Raw genomic sequence first — 22,910 nt, 5'->3', positions numbered from 1 at the left:
TTTAGTTTAATCTCAGGCAATAGAAGTCATTAACCATTCTCTCAGGGATTAAAATATAGCTTGCCCTTTTCTTCTCTCACTTATCATTAGCATCACTTTAATCTCCTAGCGTTTCACACTGCTATTTTAATCATTACTTACTGCCTTTTGACAAGTGCAGAACATGCTTTTTCTCATTGAGGCAATATCCTGGTTTTAGCTGACAAATGTAGGACATAATGTAAAAATATCAAAGTGACATCTCTTAAACACACCTTCATCATAAAAATCTCTAAAGATACAATATTCCTTTGTCTAGTGTTTCCATGAAAATTATCATTTGAAAGGTTTATATTTGAAATAAAGACAAAAGTTTCTTCTAAATATAACAAAAACTAGTTTGGAGAAATAGTATGCTGAGTAAATGAGATCCAAAAATATGCACATAAATGTTATTCTTTCTCTCTAAAATACATGATCACGAACTTTCAAGTATTTACAAAAGCAGTCTTTTGTTTAAACATAACTTTAAAAACAAATTATGTTGTATGGAAGTGGATACTCTATTACCATTTGATGGTTTATAATCATGATAAACAAACAGTAAATCTTCCCTTGAACCAAAACAAAGAGCTAAAATTATTGTGTCTAATTCTATTACTTTTAAAATATCTACCACAAGTCCGTTGATCAATCACTATTAAGTAATTCTTAAAGAAAATTTAGGTAGAAATAACAATAATTACAACTGTGTTAATACATAACATTGATTAAAATGTTATAATTGAATTATTGACTACATTTTCTGAGTTGATATTTTAGCTACAAAAAACCTACATGATGTGGGATAGTGTCCTTTTAGTAATGATTCTTACGTTAATTTACAGAATGTCCTTAATCTAATCTGCCTAAACTTCAAGTGAATGGCAACTTTAGAACAAATTTCATGCATTTAGGAGTTTAAATGTTGTGTTGTCTTTAAACATAAGTATTATAAATTATGAGAACATAGTCTAACATCTTTATAATATTCTAACTGAAAACTAAACCAAAATGAAATGTTTCATAATTATAGAGCTGGTTTTTTCAACTGAAGCACCAATTTTTTTGGTACCGATCACTCACACTTGGCCTCAAGCCCTTTAATCTAGCCCATCTGTAATGATCTCATAGTACTTTCAACCATTATTTAACTGTTAGAAGAAAAAATATGTCGCACTATATGTTTCGACAATAAAATCCCTTCTTAAGCTTCACAAAGCAGAACAATTCATTATTTGATCTCTTTCCAGGTTCAAAGTCTGTCTTATTACAGTACTTCAAAGAAATATGTAATCAAAGACAAACAGCTGTGAAAACAATCTTTTATTACTTTATTATCATTGAGAATATATCTTTGGAGTAAACCAATGCAAATGGCATACAAATAATCTTCATAAAGGTTGTTGTGTTGCATTTGTTCAAAAACTAGGCACATTAATGTTTAAAGCTTTAATTCTCTTTCATATAAATAGGGCAGTGGCAGAGTTCAGTTACTGTATTGTCTGCCCCAAAACAAAACAAAGCAACACTAATTTTTTAGAAAAACAGAAGAAAGAAAACACCCAAAAGAACAACAGCAACAACAACATGAGTGACTGATGTAATGTCACATAAATGTTTTTAATAAATAAATTCTCAACAATAATGTAATGTAACTCCCTGGGCTAACAGTACCCTAAATAAAATCATATTTTCAGAAGTTCATACTAATGGGTGAGACTTGCAATAGTACTGAACAATAGATTGGCGTACATGACCAGAATTAATACATCAAAGGTAGCACTAAAACAGATACAAATTGGAAGCATTTTTAAGGTAGCAGCTACATGCCAAGATCATTCCCATATTTTATACATCACACAATAATCTGGTCTTGTCTCTACTTCATATTACACAGGGCTTCCATCATCATATGTGAGTAGACTGGATGTTGTTGTGCAAAGTGTTCTTTGGGGATGACTCCCTTCTTCTGGGGTCTAGAGGATGATCTGGAGGTGTCAGTGTAAAAACCACATTCTAGCCTCCTACTATGAAAAACTGCAGGCAGCAGAAATTAACACCTCTTGAGTACTTACTGTGCTTTATAGATTGTTTCATGGAGCTCTGACACCAACTTTCTAAGGAAGGCCTTTCATGCACATTTAGAAATTTGGAAACAAAGTTAAAGCAATATAGAACTTTTGACTTATTCCTGGGTCAATCCAACCCTGAATTCCATGTGTTCTTTGCATTAGATCAGGATGCTATCCATTCTAAGAAGTTACATGCTCTTAAAAGTCTCTAGAATAGTTATCATACAACTATAGTTGCATGGGCAAGCTGGGTCGTTTTAGGCCTGGGATGTTGATTTTCAAAATAGAGATATGCCACTTCTGCTTCTATGTTCTCAGTATAATAACAAGAAGATTTAATACCTGCACAGTGGTTTTAAAAGTTTTCCCTCTACAAATAAACATAAGTGCATACCCATAAACACAAAGACACACGTACATTAGATACAGTTGCTACTTTTCTGTTTGTCCCATAGTCTTATTTGTGAAATGGGAAAACCACATTGAGTCCATTCATCACTAACTTTTCTCTATATTGCTAGTGTTATGTGAAGGGCATTCGCCAAAGAAGCAAAAAATAAGTTTACAATAGGTAGCAAATAGAATTGAATGTCAATTCTTGTTATTGTAGATCAACTTAACTAAAACTCAACTTTTAACATGATAGACATTAGTGTTTTTTTACATTAAATAGCAATACATGGATAAAAACTTTCAAGAACTTGCCTTCCAAGTGAAGGGACAATGAAGCAAACAGGATTGCATATTTGAAGTCATGAACTTTCAATTCATAGTGCAGTTCGTTTCAGTTTTACAGCTTACTAAATAAACAGTATCAGAATTGGAAATGCATTTAATGCATGACTCAATTTCCATAAAAGTTAATTTCCTGACTTTTCAGTTTGATTGCATCAAAAGTTATTCAGTAAAAGAGGCAAAACAAAGCCAGTCACTCCAGCTTTGGAATAATTAAGCAGTAATTTGACCAAACATTTCCTTCCTTCCTGTGTGTTTCTCAAAGTCGCTACTGCACCACAAACATGAGCAGAAACATTTTAATGGGCATAGTCTATAAAGGGAATGAACAGTCTGTAGTAAAATATTGCAGAGTCGGGGTTGGCAGCATTATCCTGAGGTTCCCTTTTAATATTAATTTTAGGGTATATTAAATTAGATAAACTTTTGATTTTCAGGTTTTAGATAGGTCAGAATACAGAATTAATGCTCGCCATCATTAATTTTTACACACAACCCTGATACACATGTAATTGCAAATGTTATCTTGGGAAATAACCTGAGGAAGTGCAAATACTGCAACATTACAACTTTGGATGTTATCTTTTTCCATAATTTTATTGATAAACAAATAGCAATGAGACAGTTTCAAATCAAATTGGTAGGACAGTTTCAATAATTAACCATTGCATACATTTTTCCTAGTGGTTAAGTGCTGTACAAGATGTGGATATGATATCCTATTTACAAACTCTATTAGAACGAATCCCTCGATTCATTAAGAGAATGTAACTATATATCTATCCTAGCCATTTTGAATGCAAAGATACAAAATGGACATTCATCTGTGTCCCTTTTTTGTTTAGTTCCATCATTTGAATATTATAGGTATGTTAACTCAGCAAAATATTCCAAAAGAATCTAGTAGTCCATAAGAGTATTGGGGCTTCCTCTTCACTGGCAATGTCAGAAATTGTTGACCTGAGTCCCCTACAGCTCAACATAACACCATGGCTTTACTTCTTATACTTTGTTTTTATACTTTTCTGCTGGATGGTGAAGACCAAGATAAAGCAAGACTTATGCAATAAGAGTTGTAGCTTTTGGGTCTGATAAGGTCAGTGAAATCCCCTCAGAATTTATCCTGAGATCCTGTACCTCAGATTATAGATCCATTGCCAGTGTCAGTCTTGTGGATGAGTCACGGCCATTGCTTGGCCAATGTGCTCTCTGTGAAAGCCTAAGAGAATGTTTTCTCTCCATGTGACTCTCCTTAGGCACACTCTACATCATCGACCACTTTCCCCTTTGGCCCTATGATCTCCTTGATCAGAAAATTTGGGACACTACTGAGTTACATGATGTTACAGTACAAGTTCTCATATGTCCTGAGTCTTAATTGACCTTGGAAGGCTAGGGCCAGAATGTTGGTTTTCCTTGAAGCCCTCCTTTTTCTCTAATTTTGGTCTACAAACTTAGATTGTTAACCATCCAGAAGACAAGCTTATTGCTATTACCATACAACCTAGGCTGTTAAGCTTAACCTTACTATCTGTCTGAATATCAAACAACTTAAGCATAACATGCTCAGGTATTTTTCATCAAGTATCAATATGTTGAACTTTAAGTCCCTACAGAATATGATTAAAAAAATTTAAAAATTAGAATGTATTTTAAAAATTGGCATAAAGAATTATATAATTGGGGCTGGGGAGATGGCTCAATGGAATAAGTGCTTCCCTAGCAAGCACAAGGGCCTGAGTTCAATCCCTGGTTCCACAAAAAAAAAATTATATAATTCTTATGTTTACACATAAGTCCAAAAATCTAACTATATACAATCTTGAAGTAGGACAGTCCCAAAACATTCCTTTTCCTGTCTCCTGCCTTCATTCACCACCCACTTCCTTTTGGACAATCATCTACCCGAGAGACATCACTGCAGCAACTGGCATGTCATGACAAGCAGCCCATATTTAGAAGACCAGAATGATAGGCACTCCAAGCATGAAACTACTATTACATACTGCCATTGATTTTGCCTGCAGTTGTTTAGTTCACAGATGTCAGTGTATACACTTAGTCAGGATGAGAATCTTTCCAATTAACTGCTAGATTAAAAAATCTTCTGAAGATTCTCAGGATCATTGCCTTACCCATCTTCTGTATATAACTGTATGGCTTGTCACTCTCATGTTTCCTAGCTCTTCTCCTTTCCCTCTCTTAATTAATTAGTCCTCAAGTTCTTGCTTTCCTTTTACTTGCATTATACCTTTCTATTTGTATTCCTTCTTCTGAGTTCTTATATTAGGGAAATTATATGATATTTACACATGTGTGTCTGGTGGATGTTATTTTTGATGAAATATTTTATGAGCACATTGGTTAATAAAGAAGTTGATCAACTAATGTTAATTCAGTATTGTAGCTTGGGTGGTGCCATAATAAGCAATAAAAATGGAGCAATAAAAGTATTTGAATTCTTAATCTTGGTTTATTTGACTTCACTGAAAATATATCATTCTGGGTCAGGGACATAGCCCAGTTGGATCAGTGCTTGCCTGGCAAGTGCAGGGCCTGAGTTCAATCCCTGGTACCACCAAAAAATAAAATAAAATAAAAAGAAAGAAAGAAAATATATCATTAAAACAAACTATGTGCCACTTTCTCATACAGATTATTTTAACCTTTTTGAGAGTATCTTCTTAGATATAGTTTTGTTTCTGAACAAATATTATATTTTGATTTTGCCTTCTCAGATAGAAAACTTGGCATCTCTTCTACCTTAAAATAAGTCTTGTTGGCTTTACTTTGTATAAGCACTGGTAACAGTTTTTGGTCCTTTTTATTTTTTCTTTTACCTCCAGATAATTCACTTTCATCTGACTTGATCTGAACAAATTGTTCTTTCTTCGTGACTCCCTATTCAGTCCCTGTCTAAAAGTCTCAGAAGTCTTTGACTTATGATGAAAACATCTATTAAGCATCCCTAATGTTCTCCAGGTCTGTTTCTTATCTTTCTATTTTAACAGTCAACCAGTATTATACCATCTGTTCTCCCAGGTGTCCATAATTCCAGCTATTGATGGCGTCTCCCTGACCTGACACTCAACCATCTTCATGTTATTCCCAGGAATACTCCTTCACTTGGGAGCAAAGAGAACACTGAGATTTTCTCCTGAGAGCCAGCACAGGAAGTGAAATGACACAGACTTCAGAAAGGAATCATGACTTATATCCAATACACTGTTTTCTAACTTGAACAATAAATCTCAATTTTCTCATTGGTAAAATGGGAATGGTATTATCCATAACATTAGGCAATGGTGAAAATTGAATAGAAAATATTTTCATGATACTTTGTAGATACTAAGCATCAGTATTATTTCTTCTCTTCCACAAAATTGTCTATAATATACTTCCATTGTTCTTAACACCAGTTTTTAGTATATCTAAATTATTAAATTAATAACTTTTAAAATACATTGTTTAGAATAAAACTAGACCTTATCAGTTAGACACAGTCATCTAAAGAGGACTTTAGATACTAGTGGATTAGATAATCCAGCTAACAATATTCAGAGGAAAAGAAGCCAGATTCCTGACTGTTAGTTCACTTTTTAACTTTTTTATTAATATGTATCTCAAATGCAATTTATTGTTTTAAGGTATACATTTTACTTTGATCATAGAGTAAATGCTCAAAGAACAAAATTTGTGAATTGTTTTCAAATGTCCCTTCAGTGACCAATGAGAGCATTTGGTGGTTGTTTAACTCTATAGAATATAAATATTTAATGTTGACCAAAAAATCTACAAAATTTAATTCCAAAAGTCCAGTAAGGGGCCAGGGAGATAACTCAGTAGAATAAGCGCTTGCCTGCCAAGCCCGAGGGCCTGAGTTCAATCCCTGGTTCAAAAAAAAAAAAAAAAAAAAAAAAAAACAATAAAAGGCATGATGGTGCTCACTTGTAATCCCAGCATTTGAGAGATTGAGAGACCGAGGAAGGGTTATTGGCATAAGCTTAAGGCCAGTCTGGCCTACAAATTGAGTTCAAGGCCAGCCTTAAATATAGAGTGAAACCCTGTCTCAAAAAGACAAAAAATAGGGGCCAGAGAGATAGCTCAGTAGAATAGGCACTTGCCTGGCAAGCACAAGGTCCTGAGTTCAATCCTTGGCACAAAAAAAAAAAAGACAAAAATAAAGTCTAGTAAAAATATCAATTTGCAAAAAATCTTATTTTTGTTACAGTATTTAATTTATAATGCAAACTTCTTTAACACATTGATAAAAATTAAATAAGTTTTCTTCTACTAATATATAGAAATTGTATTATTGTAAGCATGTCTCAAATTGTATAGCGAGATCTTTCCAGAATTGTACTAATGTGCCAAGTTCAATTTAAGAACATTTTCAAAAAATATATCTTGGAAGCAGTAAGTGTATTTCATTTTTAAGTCACAGAATTGTTATATTAAAAAGGAACATTGTTCTAGCTGTCCTTTATTTATCAAATGATAGATTAAAAAAGTCAAACATCAGAAAAACATTTCTGTGAAATTATCATGTTGGCACTTCAAATGAACACTTTTAGGAAAAGAAGTTGCCCATATATTTCAGCAAGATTTGGATGTTAATGTACACAATTTAGCTCTTCTGCCTTTTATTGTGTCATTTCTAAGTCAAACACACTCAGAGCATACATACATTGAAAGTACAAAAATTTAACATAAAACAAAGGAATAAATACTGATATAATAGATCCAATACAAGAAAAGATTTCAAAAATTTGAATTTTGATTTTAGAGGAAATCTTTACTTCATTCACTCCAAGATATTTGCATAAGAACAGCTATATAATTTTAATATCACAATTTAGAAAAAAAAAGGTGATGAAAATGACAAACCAAAATACAGTAGTAACATGGAAAATTAATTTTTCTGGACCTCAAACTCTCCGAGAAACATATCTCCTTTACTGAGTCATTGCATGAAATGAGTGAAGTAATTCTTGCATTCAGTCTAGACCAATTAAGAATTAAACTGATGAAAATAAATAGAACAGTTTTATTTCATTAGGTGATGAAGATGTTTATTTCCCCTCTACCTGTTTTCTTTTTCCAAATCATTCCTTGATGTCAAAATTGACAAAAAAAATTGCCTTGTCTCTTTTCTTCCCATTTCTGCCCATATCTTTTCAACAGCATCGATCTCTTTTACGTAGTATACTATCAAATTTTGAACTCACCACAGCAATTACACAAGCTACTAAATTGTGAGCTATCTCAGAACAAGAATTCCTTTCTGCATCTCCAGAAGCCTGTTCCTAATGTCAGTGCCTGGTATAGAGTGGATGCTTCACAAAGGTTTCATGAATGAGCAAATGAATGGAAGAGGATAATGAGGATCAAATAGGACTGTGTATGTTAAAAGTCTCTGTAAATCATAAAACATTACAGACTCTATTCTTAACCCAGCCTGGGGGGAGACAAGTCAGGGAAAGATGAATGGAGGTTGTGATAGCTAAACTGTGACCTGAATAGGAATTAGACCAGCAGAGGATGAAGCAGGAGAAATCCAGATAATATAAATATGTACCATATCCAAAGGCAGAAATGTTAGAAAAAGCCTGGCAAGTTGAGGGAACTGAGAGAGGCTCCTTAAGGCTCTGTGGCAGCAACTCTTGGGCTAGGCTAAGCTTTTATGGCATTAGTACTGTTTTATGTGTGATCAATCAAAAGATATAGCTATCAACATATTTTCATATTGATACTATAATTTATACTTCAGAAGATTTCAGATCATTTAACATATTTCAGGTGAGTACATTATTTTATTATTGACATGAGACATCCTAAAATCTGGATAAATCACAAGATATGACATAGAGACTACTACATACTATTGAAAATATGCCATAATTTGATACTATAAATTATCAATGTTGAAAATCTGGCTAGAACTCCAAAATTCATTATTGAAAAAAGTTTCTCTCTCTTTCATTAGTCGTTCTCTTCCTATCATACAATAAAAATTTTGGTATGTAATTGAAATCACTTTATTTGCAGTTATTCTTGTTTTGTTTTGCTTTCTTATTCTACTCCTTCAACAATAAATATATTTTTAAACTGCTAATAGGAAAAATAAATTTAGCCCAATTCAATTTGATGATACATTTATTGTTAACAATGCAAAATAGGGCCAGGGAGACAGCTCAGCAGGCACAAAGATTTGCATGGAATGCGCAAGGTCCTGAGTTCTAGCCCAGATACAAGAAAAAGATGTAATTAAGAAGTACTGGGTGGAGAAAAAGAAATACTGGGGAAAAGGGAATGAACTTAGTCAAAAGGAAAAAGTTATTGAGTTGAGGAGAAGGACAAAAGAGGGAGTAACGGAAAGAGATATATCTATGTATGTAAGCAGGATGGTTGGGCACCTGTACCAACCATGGATTGGATTTCTGCTGATCTATGGAAAGAAACACACAATGCTTAATTTGTTTTATCTCCTGTTTTCAATTGATTGTGCTTTTTCTCTTCTTAATTTCTCATAAATTTCTTTCTCTTTTTTCTTCCAATTTTATGTGCTTATGTCTGGTAATATGAATAACTTGTTGGAAGACAACACTAAGCGTTACAACAAATACTGTGAAATTCATATTGCTTTGTTAAGTGCAATTCTGTATTACTTGTAATTTTTTTGTTTTAATACTACTTTGTACTCTCTTTAAAAGATAAAAAAAAATTAAAAAGAAACAAAATGAGAGACCTCAGCTATACCCCATAGGAAATCTTTACTTTTGTACACAGTGATAATGATCCATGTCTTTCAAAACCATAATTTACACACTCAAAAATATTATGTTCTGTGTAACTGCTGAATATCTCCACATTTGTTTTATAACTACTATTATGTACAATTTTGGTAAGGTAAAAATTTGTAACATTATTTTCATTTTTCTCCTTAGGTTATAATAAAGGTTACAAAGTCAAATTCCAAAAACATAGCAAGGCACAGACTATAAGGATAATGATGTCCATAGGTTCCACACAAAGGAGGCAAATGACATTCACCTACAGACAAATTGTCACCACATCAGTCTAGAAGGTAGCTCTTTAAGATTCTTAACAGATATACAGATCATGATTTTTCTTTGAAATCTCCTTTTAAAATTTGGTGCCTAATTCATTGGGTTGAGAAACTCATCTGGACCAAACGAAGTAGACCTTTGAGGTCTACAGAGCCAACATCATTGTGTGGTAGCACAGCTTTATTTGTTCCTGCACTCCAACACAGACTTCACAAAAGATTTATGAACTTTTGTATATGTGTTTAAAACACTAACTTGGATCAGATCATATCAACTTCAGAATGCTTTCATTGTACCAACGGATCTGCAAAGTACTAATTTCTCAACCACATGTTAGTTGCTCTGCAGACTGTGCTTCAAGGTACTAGCTATTGCATTATCAGATTCTTATTTTTTTATCAGATTCTTAAATGGACACATTCCACTCCTGCTCTACCTGCTCATTCTTCAAAACACATCTTTAAACCTCATTTTATCAGAAAAAGAATATTAATCTTATCTTTTTTAATTATCTCAGTGTCTAGCTACTTTCAATATTTGTAAAATTTGTATCAAATATGGTATTAGAGTTATCAGTAAAATTACAAATCTCTCATGCAATCGTTGCATGAGGATCAATCTTGGTCATTTATGTACCCACTGTTTCATTAATAATGCATGCTGTAGTAGGCAATAAACCAATGTGCACTATAGTTTTATACCTAAAACTCTCAGAAAATCAGAGACTGTGCTATTCATCTACAACCTCTTTATATGATTGAAGCTTAGTATAAATAACATGGATTATTGCTAACTCATAATGCAAGGTTTAGGGAAGAACATTATTCATTATGCAAGGTTGAGAGAATTGAATCTAATTTCTTCCAAGTTTGAGTTCTTCTATAAACACAACAAAATGAAACTTTGCTCAGACAATCATCAATTCATTGTCACAAGCAAGATCAATAATAAGAAACTGGTAATGACAGTGAATGAGAGCAATACTAGAGACAACAAAAGTGTTGCTGCAGAGTGTTACTCAATGGAGAGAGAGAGAGAGAGAGAGAGAGAGAGAGAGAGACAGAGACAGAGACAGAGAGACAGACAGAGACAGAGACAGACAGAGACAGACATGAAAAAGATTAGCTTTAGCATTCAAACAAAAGTTAATGCAAACTACCCATTAACTGTAAACGGCTTTCTCTTTTTGAACTTAAACTTTCAATGTAAGTCTTTCTAAGTGCTATCTGGCAAGCACAAGGTCCCAGGTTCAATCTCTAGTATCACAAGCAGTGCAGCCCCAGAACTCTGGGCAAGCTGTTCCAGCCACTGAAACCAGGCAAGGTGGAGCACACCTGTAATCCCAGCACTGGGGAGGCTGAGACAAGAGGATCACTATGAGTCTGAACTGCATAGTGAGAACCTGTAGCAAATAAATAAATAAATATTACATTGTAAGTCTTAGAAATGGTATGTTACATGATTCCTACAAAATAAGAAAATATGAAATTGAGCTGTTAGATATGTAAAAGAGATCAAGATCTGTACTTATATTTCTCCATCAAAGGATGGACAGAATGCCCAAAATTATAAGATGGAATTACTGTCTACAGCAATCAGGTATACTGATCAGAGTAAGGCGATAGTGCATTTAAGAGCACAGATTGTAGTAGAAAGGGTGTAGGAGAATGAATAATCAGATTATAAGCAAAAATGATAAGGGGGCTGACAGAAATTTTATACTTTCATAGTATTTAACTGTTGTTTGGGCAGAGTGGTAAGGAAAGTCTTCACAAAGTATCACTAAAGCTGGTTTTTAAGGAATGTCTGGAAGAAAAATGAAGGGAAGGAACACAATGTAACTTAGATTATATTCATTAATACCTTTTTTCTTTTCAAAAGGATGCAAATAAAAGCAGAATAATATTCACTCTCTTGTATTAATTCAAAAACAGAATCATATGAAGTTGGGCCCAATGCTAGAAGATGGATTATATAGTCCTCAGAGCAAAATGTGATCCAAGGGAGCAGAAGTAACAGCTAGAAAGTAAAAGTTCATTAGAGACCACAGAGAGGCCATCAACCACCTTCGCAGGAAATGGAGATAGCATGTAGAACTTGAATTGTTCTTTACTAGGTGATTCATACCGGGACAAGGCCATCCCTGTCTCTTATAGGTGCTCAGTGGGCAGTGTTTCAAAAAGTGAAAGCATAGGAAATGAATAAATGATTAAGTGTGGCACTAAAATAAAGCTGAAACAAACATGGCTTTCAGATAAGGTAAAAACTTAGGAGATTTCAGAATTTTGTATGGAACTGTACTATTTTAATTTTGAATTGCTACACAAAAATGACCTATTTTTCCTTAAATCCATGTGACATATACCCACACTCAGATAAAAAGAGAATGTGTCTGGATGAGCAAAATGGAGCTTATTTAGCACATTTAATGCTGTACAAACTATTTCCAACATTTTGAATTCAATCACTACAATTATTCCAAATCGCTTACAAGCCCCCTGCCCTCTTCCACCCTCTTATTTGCATATTAGAATTTATCTGGACATGTTCATTAGCTAAAGAAAGTTTTGTCATTATGAAGTACTAGAAACAGAGATAAATCCCCTGTAGATTTTTTGATCCATTTCTTGACCTATTTAAGAAAAAAAATCAGGTTTCCCAGCTTTCATCCTACAGAATTTCTATCACATTAAAACATGCTGATAAATAGAATGGCCACTTGCCACATTAACTAGATCTGTTGCTCTGAGTTTAGCAATGTACAAATCCTATTGATAACTCTTTCTCCTGCTAAAATAATGACCATTAGAAAAAGGAGAAGCTCTAAAAATTTTTACAAAGACACACATTAAAATTTGTGCAAAATAAAATATGCTACAGTGTTTTCTACTGTCTAATGCTAAAACAAGTTCCGTATTTTCAAATTTGACCATTCCTGGATGTCAGTGTTCCAAACCTCCATGTTAATAAGGATCCAGTTTCCTTTGACTCTCAAACATACACAAATACCCCCCTAAATGTAAGAAATCCTGTTGTATTTTGGTTATGCAATCCAATTTTATTCTTTCTCCCTAGTAAGCAAGAACAAAATCATGCCAGTGTATCTGTTATCCACTAGTTTGTTATTCAATGAAAATAGTTAAATCCTGTCGGTTCTAATGTGATTATTGAAAATTGAAAGGAAAAAAACTCACTAACCTCAAGGTAACCAAAAAAAAAAAAAAAAGTGGCGTGTGTTCTGAACTATAGTATTCATTTAAGTTAGTTTTTAGAAGATTCTCTTTACAGTACTAACAAATTTGCAGAAAATAAAGCAGAGCATAAGTTTCCTAGTGCTGTTTTTAATGACAATCATATCTGCCTTATAATGTTAATGTGTTCTTCAAGCTACGTGTACCCTGGTACTGAGGAGATGTTTTTCCTTTATGTGCTGGATCACTGCTTTTCAATATAGCTGAAAAGACTCTCTTGACTGGGCTCAGCTCGCTGCACAAAGCCTGAAAGCTCCAGTGATTACCAATGGGAGGCTAGGTAGGAGCTAAACTCTGTAATCTGAACACTTAGAAAGCAAGCTCAACTGTTTCTGCCCAACATCTCCCTTCTCTTCATTTATGTAGCCTCCTAAGGTCTCTTCTGTCCTGCTCCCTTCTGAATCACCCAGTCCCACGTCACTCCCTGCCATCTGCTTTAGCACTACTCTCCACACAATCCCAGGGCTTAGCCCTGGAGAAGCATGGTCCTTCTCTCAAGTCAGTACTGGACAAGGACCAGAGATTAGACCATTTAGTGAGGATCACAGAGTATAAACATTGGTGGGCAAAAGTGTGGAGTATGGCAAGGATAATTACATGGCAGTTATAAGGGAAACCCACGCTTAAGTATTCTATTGTGCTTGGAACAACAAAGTATAAGTTTTTGAAAACACAACCAATATATTATACATACATAAAACATTTAAGCCTCAAATAATAAACAAAGATTGTTGTGCAAACAGATAAATATAGCTTCCAAGTGTAAGATACTACAAATGTTAAGCAGACACTATTATTGACTTGTTTCTTAGCAGGATGAATAATATGGAAAATGGTAGAAATGAACAGAGCAGCCACTTCTTTATAGCAAGGTAAATTTACAGTATTTTTCACATGAGGAGAAATTTAAAATATTTGTTTCAGCTCGTAATGATTCCAGCATATTGTTTGTATGTTTATTTAGTCATAATAAAAGTAAAGAGCTTAAGAAAATTAGATCTTTGCAATATTCCTGAAAATGTAACATATACTAACATTTTGGAAATGTTTGAAAATATATTTTGATCATGTAAGAATGGCCAAGAAGTAATACAAATTGGTATTTTTGGTTTACTGGTCATGACTAAGTCTAATGTCTTTGCACTGGGGACTGAGCCACTTTATATTTAGAATTTGATATTTTATAAACTGTGTTGCATTAAAGTTTTACAATACTATCTGGGTGAAAAAAGCCCTCATATTGTTTCTCCTTCTTTTTGTTTATTGTGCATGGCAAATTGACAATACTTATTTAAAGACTTTCTTTTTAAAAAAATCTGACCCTTTTCTTCCTGGACCAAGGAATTTTCTCCGTCACAGAGTAATAGAGCTTGAAAACTTCAGCATCAGCAGGGAAGGCAGGCACGCCTTAGCCAGCCACTGTGAGAGAGAGAAAATGCAATTAAGGCTCCCACCAGGGAGAGAGAACAGAACAAAACTTGCCTCTGCACACGGAGCCTTTTCTTCAATGCATGCTACAAGGCCCCACATATTGTGGTGAGATGCTCCCATTTAGGACAACACACTTTCAGATTTTCTCACAGCAGATCAAAGTAAATAATGCAGGGGCAGCAAACAAAAGGGAAAACTCCAGTGTGCTTACATGAAAAAGAGATTACAGGGGACTTACAAGTGCTTGACGGAATAGATGACATTTTTAAAATATATATATAAAACTAAGATCTTTAAGTACAGCTGGAAAATAAAATCTAGTTGAGTTACATTAGCCAGCATGACAAGCCACAAGTGACCCTTCATCAGTGTGATTTTTTTTTTTTAGAAAAAGCCAATCTTACTATATTATTGTGTTTTCTGCACCTCTAGTTATATATATTCCTGTTCATCCCATCCCAGCTCTTAGGATTTTTCAAAGCCTAAAGTCATGAAACTGACAAAGGAAGTCATTAAAGTTATGGGGCTTCTCAAATCAGTGCCACAGAATATGCACAACACTTCCTGAACTGGACAGATGTAGCCTCGCTCCACTTACCCCTTCTCCTGAGGACAGTAATCTGTCATAAACCAGCTCCCCTCCTTCAGTGGGATAAAAGCTGAAGGCCCTCCTATGATGGTAAATTTGGCAGGAGCCCCTTCCCAGGAACTGAACTTAGTCTTCTAGGTCTATACCGAACCCTTGAGTCCTCCTGGCCAGAGTTTATTCTTTCTTTTTGCATAAAGTTCTCACTGACTTTGTTGCAACTCTATAGAGGAAGCAAGGATTGAATATCACCCTTTAATGCCAAATTTACTACAGCTGAACAAAAGGGCTAGAGGAACTCTGGGAGGCTCATATCAATAAACAAAACGTAAATGTTTGGAAGACTTGATAACTGAAAGCAACTTCAAATACTTTAAAAAGGATTTTTGAACTGCAGTTGTAGTTGTGCTGCACTTAAACTAGCATTTATAGTTTACATGTTTATGTAAGTGTGTATATTCAACTATATACATTACATTATATATGTTATATATGTTACGTGAGTGTGATACTTAAATTATTTATATAGCTTATATTGTATATACATATATATATATACATATTTTGTGTAAAAAAGTGTGTGTGTGTGTGTGTGTGTGTGTGTGTACTTTCTATTGGGCTTCTGGCAGCTGATTATGAGGCCACTGATATAAAGAATGTCAGAATCAAAGAGGCAATGTGGAGGAAAGATGATACGACCTAGAATCCATATGTCAGATCTGCTTCAGAGCTATCATATTGATGTTTTTAAGAGTCAGTCTGATAATCTGGGAGGTTTGATAAAAAGATGCTCTAGGTTTTTTTTCCAATTCATATTTTGTTACTCTGTGTAATCTGTCCACCTGACTTTAGCCATCTACAGCCGGTGGCTAGGCCAAACCTGTGGCGTTCAAGTGTGTGTTTTCTATAAACACACATATATACATTAGTAACTACTTAGTGTTCTTCATGACATACACACACTGATCCTTTTCCTAGCATACCTGCTAGTAAAGCACAACACACCTTGTTGCTTTGATTTTTCTTTCTTTTTTCTTTTTTTTTAAGACAGGCTCTTCCTATGTACTTCACACCAGCCTTAAACTGACTTGCCTTGAGCTTGGAGCAAACCTCCTACCTCAGTTTACTGGGTACTGGGATTACAGGAAGGCATCACTATGGCCCACTTGTTGTTTTGAATTTTAAATGACAACTTTTGAAGAAGTTAAAGACATTTGGCAGACATGTGTAAGCATGTTTCACAATTAAAATTACATGCTAAAATTGAATTTCAACTTTTTTATATGTCATAAATGAAGAAAGGCATGAAAATCTGTTTTTATAGTAACTTAAATAGAACATGTGTTTTTAAATCATTATAAACAGCCATTCTGATATTGATTTTAAATGTTTTTATCTCAGAATTACTTTCAATCAACTAAAACTTATTTATAGAAATTTATTCTCCAGAAATCAAATCAATGCTGACAAACATGATTCTAAGTTCAATTTAATTGCACTAACTAGAAAAAAGAAGTATTATATATTACTTATTAAAATTCTTCAGAAATTCAGGGTGGAAAATTCTGTATTAAGTTCTTAAGTCTCATTTTTCTCATATGGTTAAAACTAAATTTCCTTCCCTAACAGTCATATTTATCTTTAAAATTATTTAATTCTGTTTACCTTTAAGATATATTATTTTATTCTGTTTAGAGCACAGTGAATTTAATTTACAAAAAGAAAAACCTAGGTATAATATGAAATCTTCCAAGCGCAACTGCAGTATTAGACTGTCAATCACATCTGATATCGCAGAGGTTCATAACTGACTATGAAGATTAAACACACTTCATTATGCATATCAATTAAATACAAGAAACAAACTTAATTTTAAAAGTTGGGAACCACAGAAAGATTTTCTTGGATTGACGAAATGGAATTCATCTCATCTAGAGGTCTGTTTCTGAGTCGATCATGTGTAGTTATATAAGTCAACACATAGATAGATAGATAGATAGATAGATAGATAGATAGATTTTAAAATGTAGGTATTTAAAATGTAGGTATTTTATAAAAATAATAGCAAAAGGTGGCCTTTTGCTATTATTAGGTTCTACCTCTCTGAGAGTGTGTTATAAAAATTAACATTACATCTAGTGTGGGCCAGCTGTTACAGAGTCAATGCTAACGAGCATTTTAACCCTTGCTGGAATTATTTCTGACATACAGAAATGTATACACAAGTGATTGTTGAGCAATAAGCCTGGGAAACATGTAAATTGCATTTCCTCATAGCATATTGCAACTGAATTAGAATATTGTGCAGACATAAACAATGCAATCAATTTCTGGCTTTTATTGAGCTTCTATTTGACTTAGTATTCATTTAAAACAAACAAAAAATGTTTCTCAGGGTCTGTGACATTGTAGACCATGAGATATTCAATGTCAGTGCTGGCATACAAATTTATTAGACTATAAAATTTGACATTCTCTTATTTATTCACAGAAAGGACAAATAAGATATTTTTTCATACTTACCAGAAATATCTGCGAGTGTTTATGTGCCGCTCCATCTGGGGGATGCAAATAGTCAAAACTGCTTTACAATTCAGTAGGCGAAAGCCTGCTGAAGGATAACAAATGACTTCATGGTGAAACTGCTATTGAAATTCTTTCAGTATGTGATATTAAAAACAACTGAACAAACAGAGATAAGGGACAAATAGGATTTGAAACAGGCTTTTTTTTTCGCACAGTGCAAAAGAAAAACAAATGAATGTTCTAGTCGAACCTATATATACTTTCTGGTAATTGCACCACATGGATTTGCCCCTTGTGTACAGGTTTTTAACTGAAGCATCTTTAGTAATCCAGAAAAAACCAGTAGAACCAAGAACAGTAGATTTTGTGAAGACCAAAAAAGCTAGAGTAGTGGACACAACTTTGATGGATTAATTTACAACCTTCTTTTTGGTATTTGGCATAATGTATAGGTATAGGGGCTAATAAATATTTGATAATTAAGGTGTATTTAAACAAGGTCCCCTTTTATGTACTATGTAAACTTTAAAGCAAAATTTAAATACTATAAGAACAAATGAAGCCTAACAAAAAGTATAGTGGAAAAACTTATTTCATTCAATTCTGTCTTTTATATATAGGAAAGGTGCCACAAATTTGGCACCTTCATAATCAAGTTAATGTTTGCAAATTCTAGGGAATTATGGAGATCAAAGTCTAAGAAGTATGAACAGTCTTACTTTGTAATGATAATTTTTATTTTTAGGTTTGAAGGAAAGGTAGAGGGCCATTTAGGTTAGGTGTTCTTGTTTAATACAAGGGCCAGATCAAAGCATCGAGCTCTAAATTTACAAAACAGTTCATAGAGCCCCAGCTACAGGTTAAATAATCCATATCAACAATACGTAAATGTAAAATCGGCCAAACAAACTCAGTTTATTAGATCACCAAATGATCCATTATTTTCTTAGAAATAACCAATAATAATAACAACCACATAGCTGATTAACTTCCTGATATGACATTGATTTCCAAGTATCTCCCAAGATTACAAATATGTATGTTAAGATACCATAAACCAAAGTTTTCTGAACTACAATGATCATTCTTTAATGTAAATTCTTTAGAATTAGTTCTCCATTCTTACTCATGAAAGCATGCCTTGTATGAACATCGGTGCTACTATAACATATTTGCTATTCTGGACACCAAACAAAGGTTAAGAATAGATGAATGAACATCATCTCCTGAAGCTAATGCTGAATGACTATTTTCTCCCTAACTTGTTTCATTATAAAAATGTGGAGCTATTTGTAAGATTCTAAATGAACTGAAATTTAAATATTGATGGTTTTCTAATATGGTTATTACCAAAAATCCCCCAAAAAACTTCATCTGAACACACTCACTGTAACCAAGACCAGAAGCTTAAAGGAGAGCTGATTACCCCAGTACCATTTGCTCATTTCACACACTTAGGTATTCAAGTCCGGCTCAAGACTGTTAAAGTCTGGCTTAGTTCTGACTTACAAAACTTATTGCAGATAGAAATAATTAACTACAGCACTATGAGAAACAAAGAATTGCATATCCAATGGAAGCACAGGTTCTAAAATAAGAGCATGTTTGCAATCTGAAAGTAGTGGAAACATGAAGATGGTTATTAGTCTTTATGTTACACATTCTGAAGATGGTGGCCAGGTGTATTTATTTTCCTTTGTGGTGAAGATGATTTTAATTTTGAGTATACAGAAAATGTCCCCCAAATAATTTTATGTACAGTGTAGGTTTAGGCAAGAATATTATAGAATCTGGCAAAACTTTTAAATTGAAATGTTTGATCGAGCATTGAGTCTGGTTGGATGTCGTCAGTTTCAACCCACTGTTTTTGTGTCCAAGGTTAACCTCTATTTAATGAAAGGTATGAGCACGCATCAAAATAAGAAAAAAGAGCCATGGTGACGGGCCATCCGTGCACTGCATTTAGTCTTCATGCTAGTTTTGAGATAGTTCTTTGATCCCAGTATTAACAAGTCCTGTTCAACTGGGAGGAAACACTATTGGTCAAAACTAGAACTTACACCGATGTTGCCTGACTCTTCATGCAGAGGGAAGGCAGAAAAAAAGGAGAGGAAACAGGACAGAACACAGTAACCAAAGGCGACCAAGCGCACTACCTGTAAACATGGCATTCTAGCTTGGAAAAGCTTTTGTCTGTTTTTTTTTTGTTTTGTTTTCTTTCTTTCTTTCTTTCTTTCTTTCTTTCTTTCTTTCTTTCTTTCTTTCTTTCTTTCTTCCTTTTTTTTTTCTTTTTTTCTTTTTTTTTTTTTTTCCGGAACTAGGGACTGAACTCAGACCCTTGCGCTTGCCAGGGAAGCACTTATTCTACTGAGCCATCTCCTCGGCCTTTTTTCCTTTTCTTTTTTCTTTTTTCTTTTTTGACTTTTGGTCTTTGTGATCATCTTCAATTCACCTTTTCAATTAAATCAATGTCAAATATAAGATAAATATTTTTATAGTTTAATTGAAGTAATGGCAATCACATGGGTAAACATCTTCAGAAAACAGTGTTATGGTAAAGCAGAAATTAGAAAAGACTAAAACTAGTTAGCAGTTTTACATATGTGTCTAGAATTCTCCTTTTAGATAGAGTTTTACTCAGGAAGGATGACATTAAAATATGTCTACTGAAGAACTGATTTGTATTACTTGCATTTGAAAGTTTCTTAACTAAATCATTAAAACTCAAAGAAAAGAAATGATAGATTCAGAGGTTATGAAAATGAAGAGAGACTCTGAATTAAATTTCTAGTTTAATAATCAATATAACTTTCCCTCCCTCCATCAAAAGTTCCTCATCTTTTGTTTTTTTATAAAAAGCAAAAGGGGAAAAATTTCACCCCGCAAACACACATTTATTCTCTATTCTGTAAATTTGTTTTTCTTCAGTGAGCAAACAGGCCCAGACTGCTTAAGTAATTTGGTCAGCGTCACACAGCTAATTGGCAAGAAAACTGGAGAGGAACATAGATCACTGTTCTGGTCTTAAACCTCTTCTTCTCCAGTAATAAAATTTAAAAATACATATTTTAGACCTTGTGAAGGAGTTGGCATTTTACAGCATGTTCATGTTTCCATGCTGTAACGCTTTGCTACAATCTTTGCAGTAAGTTCAATTAATTTCCTTTTTTTTTCTTTCTCTTCCTCTTTCCTCCTGCCCCTACTCCTTTCTCCCTCCCTAGCTTCCTACCTCCCTTTTTCCTTCTTTTTACACATAAAGGAACAAAACATTAGTGTTTTTAAGATCCCATATTAATCAGTGTCACAAGCAGCACTTAAGATCAAGTGGCTAAGTCCGTCCTCTCCTTCTATCCATCTTATATGTTAGAAAACTCAGAGTTTGAGATCAGTGATGTGAGCCCAAGTCCCACTTGCCAGCTTCTTCTCAACTGTCACACCCACTTGTAGGTAGCACTCTCTCAATTGTATACCTATGCATAGTTCAGCACAAAGAGGGTCTGTTCTAGAACTGTTAACTGACACGGCACCCTTATATCCAAATATTCTGCTGTGTAGGCTTACCCATTAGTATCCTACAAAATAACAATCATTTAAAAAACAAAGGCATAATGCCTAAACTAACGTTTACATTTTGATTTGACATTCACTTGCAAAGATAGTTTCCCATGATTTTAACTGAAAAAAAAAAAAAAAGACAAAACGAAAAACTAATGTCCCTTTCCCAAAGAATTTCATTCCGTAGGGTATGAGATCTTCTTTCCCAAGTTAACTTTATCACACCTGTAATTTTGCTAGCAAATTATATATTTAGAACATAATGTGTTTAGACAATAATCATGAATGATAAAAAGAATTTCAATGAATCACATAAGCCATTCATTGGATTTTCAATTCATTTTTAAGTGTTACTGAGTAATAGAAAGAGGAGTATGGAATGAGAATTCTAGCAAAGTATTTTTCTTATTTAGAAGCACAGATCTAGACTGGTTTCTTTATTTGCCAAGAAAAATGATCAGAACATAAAAGTTGGAATTTAGCTAAAGACAAGACACTAGTGGATCTCAAGTAAGTACTTGAGAATGATGTAAAACTAAGAGGGAATTCACATTTCTATCATACTTACCTCTTCCCTCGCCCAGAAGTACTAGGTTAAACCCACCATTTTCATACAGATCTACATCCAAGCCTCTTTCTTCTTTTGGCCAGAAAAAAGCTCTCCCTGAGATACTAAGTTAACCAGGCTGAGCTAGAATGTTCTACCCTCCTGACTCAGCCTTCCAGCCTGCTCAAGAATGCTTCGCTAGTCCCTGATAATAACCTCATTTCATAATATTCCTTCCAAATCTTAAACAACTGATGAAAAGCTTCTGCATATTCCCATAAAGTAACGTGTTTATTTTTTCTTATTCTTTATTCTCCTTTGCCTTTTACTGAAACATCTGAGCCCAGTTTCCTTCCCAGCACCTCCCTGAGGCTTTTTTATTCTTTGTCTGTAATCCCATAGCATTCTCATTTTACACTAAAATCATTTCTTCAGAGCCAGATTCCTCCAAATGAACTAAAGAAAACATATCATTCGCCACTCCATGCACTTAGTGTAATGCCTGATATCAAGCACTACATGGTCCAACTACTGTAGTACGTGCTACAGAGAAAAAAGCAAGAAACAAAACAAGTCAGGTACTGAAATCAGCCAAATATACTTTCAAGCCTCTTATAAGACATACGTCTTGACCAAGATATTAAGCCTCTTCCAATTTCAGTCTGGCAGCTCTAGAGTACAGTCTCTATCTGTTCTACAGGATTGTTAGCAGGACCAAATCAAGCCATTCTTCTAGAGTAGCATAAAACTGCCAGGTAGTAGGTGCTCATGTGAAAGTTTCCAGAATAAAAATATTTACAACTCCAAGGGCATAATGAGCTAGCATGCACTTCTTATATATAGGATAAAAAAATTATTGCGAAAGAAATTAGGCTAAACATTATGATATGACTCCTTAGGAAGGGATAGGAGACATGTGCATTCCAAGTAAGATGGTAGGTGTGCTTTCTGGAGCAATTTAACCTAGGAGTTAGCATTCTTTCTTTGGAATGCCTTATATTATTGGACAAGATGATTTTAGAAAGTTCTTCTTAGCGTTCAGGTTTCATAATCATCAATCTTCCTAATTCTGCAAAGTGACTTCAAAGTGTCAACTCTCCGTTTTGTTGCTTTCAT

At 34.0% G+C, this 22,910-nt stretch overlaps 1 protein-coding gene across 1 annotated transcript in view; it reads right to left on the bottom strand.

Annotated features, from left to right (window-relative positions):
* The window catches only part of Dach1 (dachshund family transcription factor 1), a 427,351-nt gene that overhangs the window by 329,645 nt on the left and 74,796 nt on the right, over positions 1-22,910 (bottom strand).

Source organism: Octodon degus, unplaced genomic scaffold (assembly GCF_000260255.1).
Source record: "Octodon degus isolate 3935 unplaced genomic scaffold, OctDeg1.0 scaffold00013, whole genome shotgun sequence".
Taxonomy (NCBI): domain Eukaryota; kingdom Metazoa; phylum Chordata; class Mammalia; order Rodentia; family Octodontidae; genus Octodon; species Octodon degus.
Note: the sequence above shows the minus strand (reverse complement) of the source record. Positions and strands in the feature narration are given on the sequence as shown.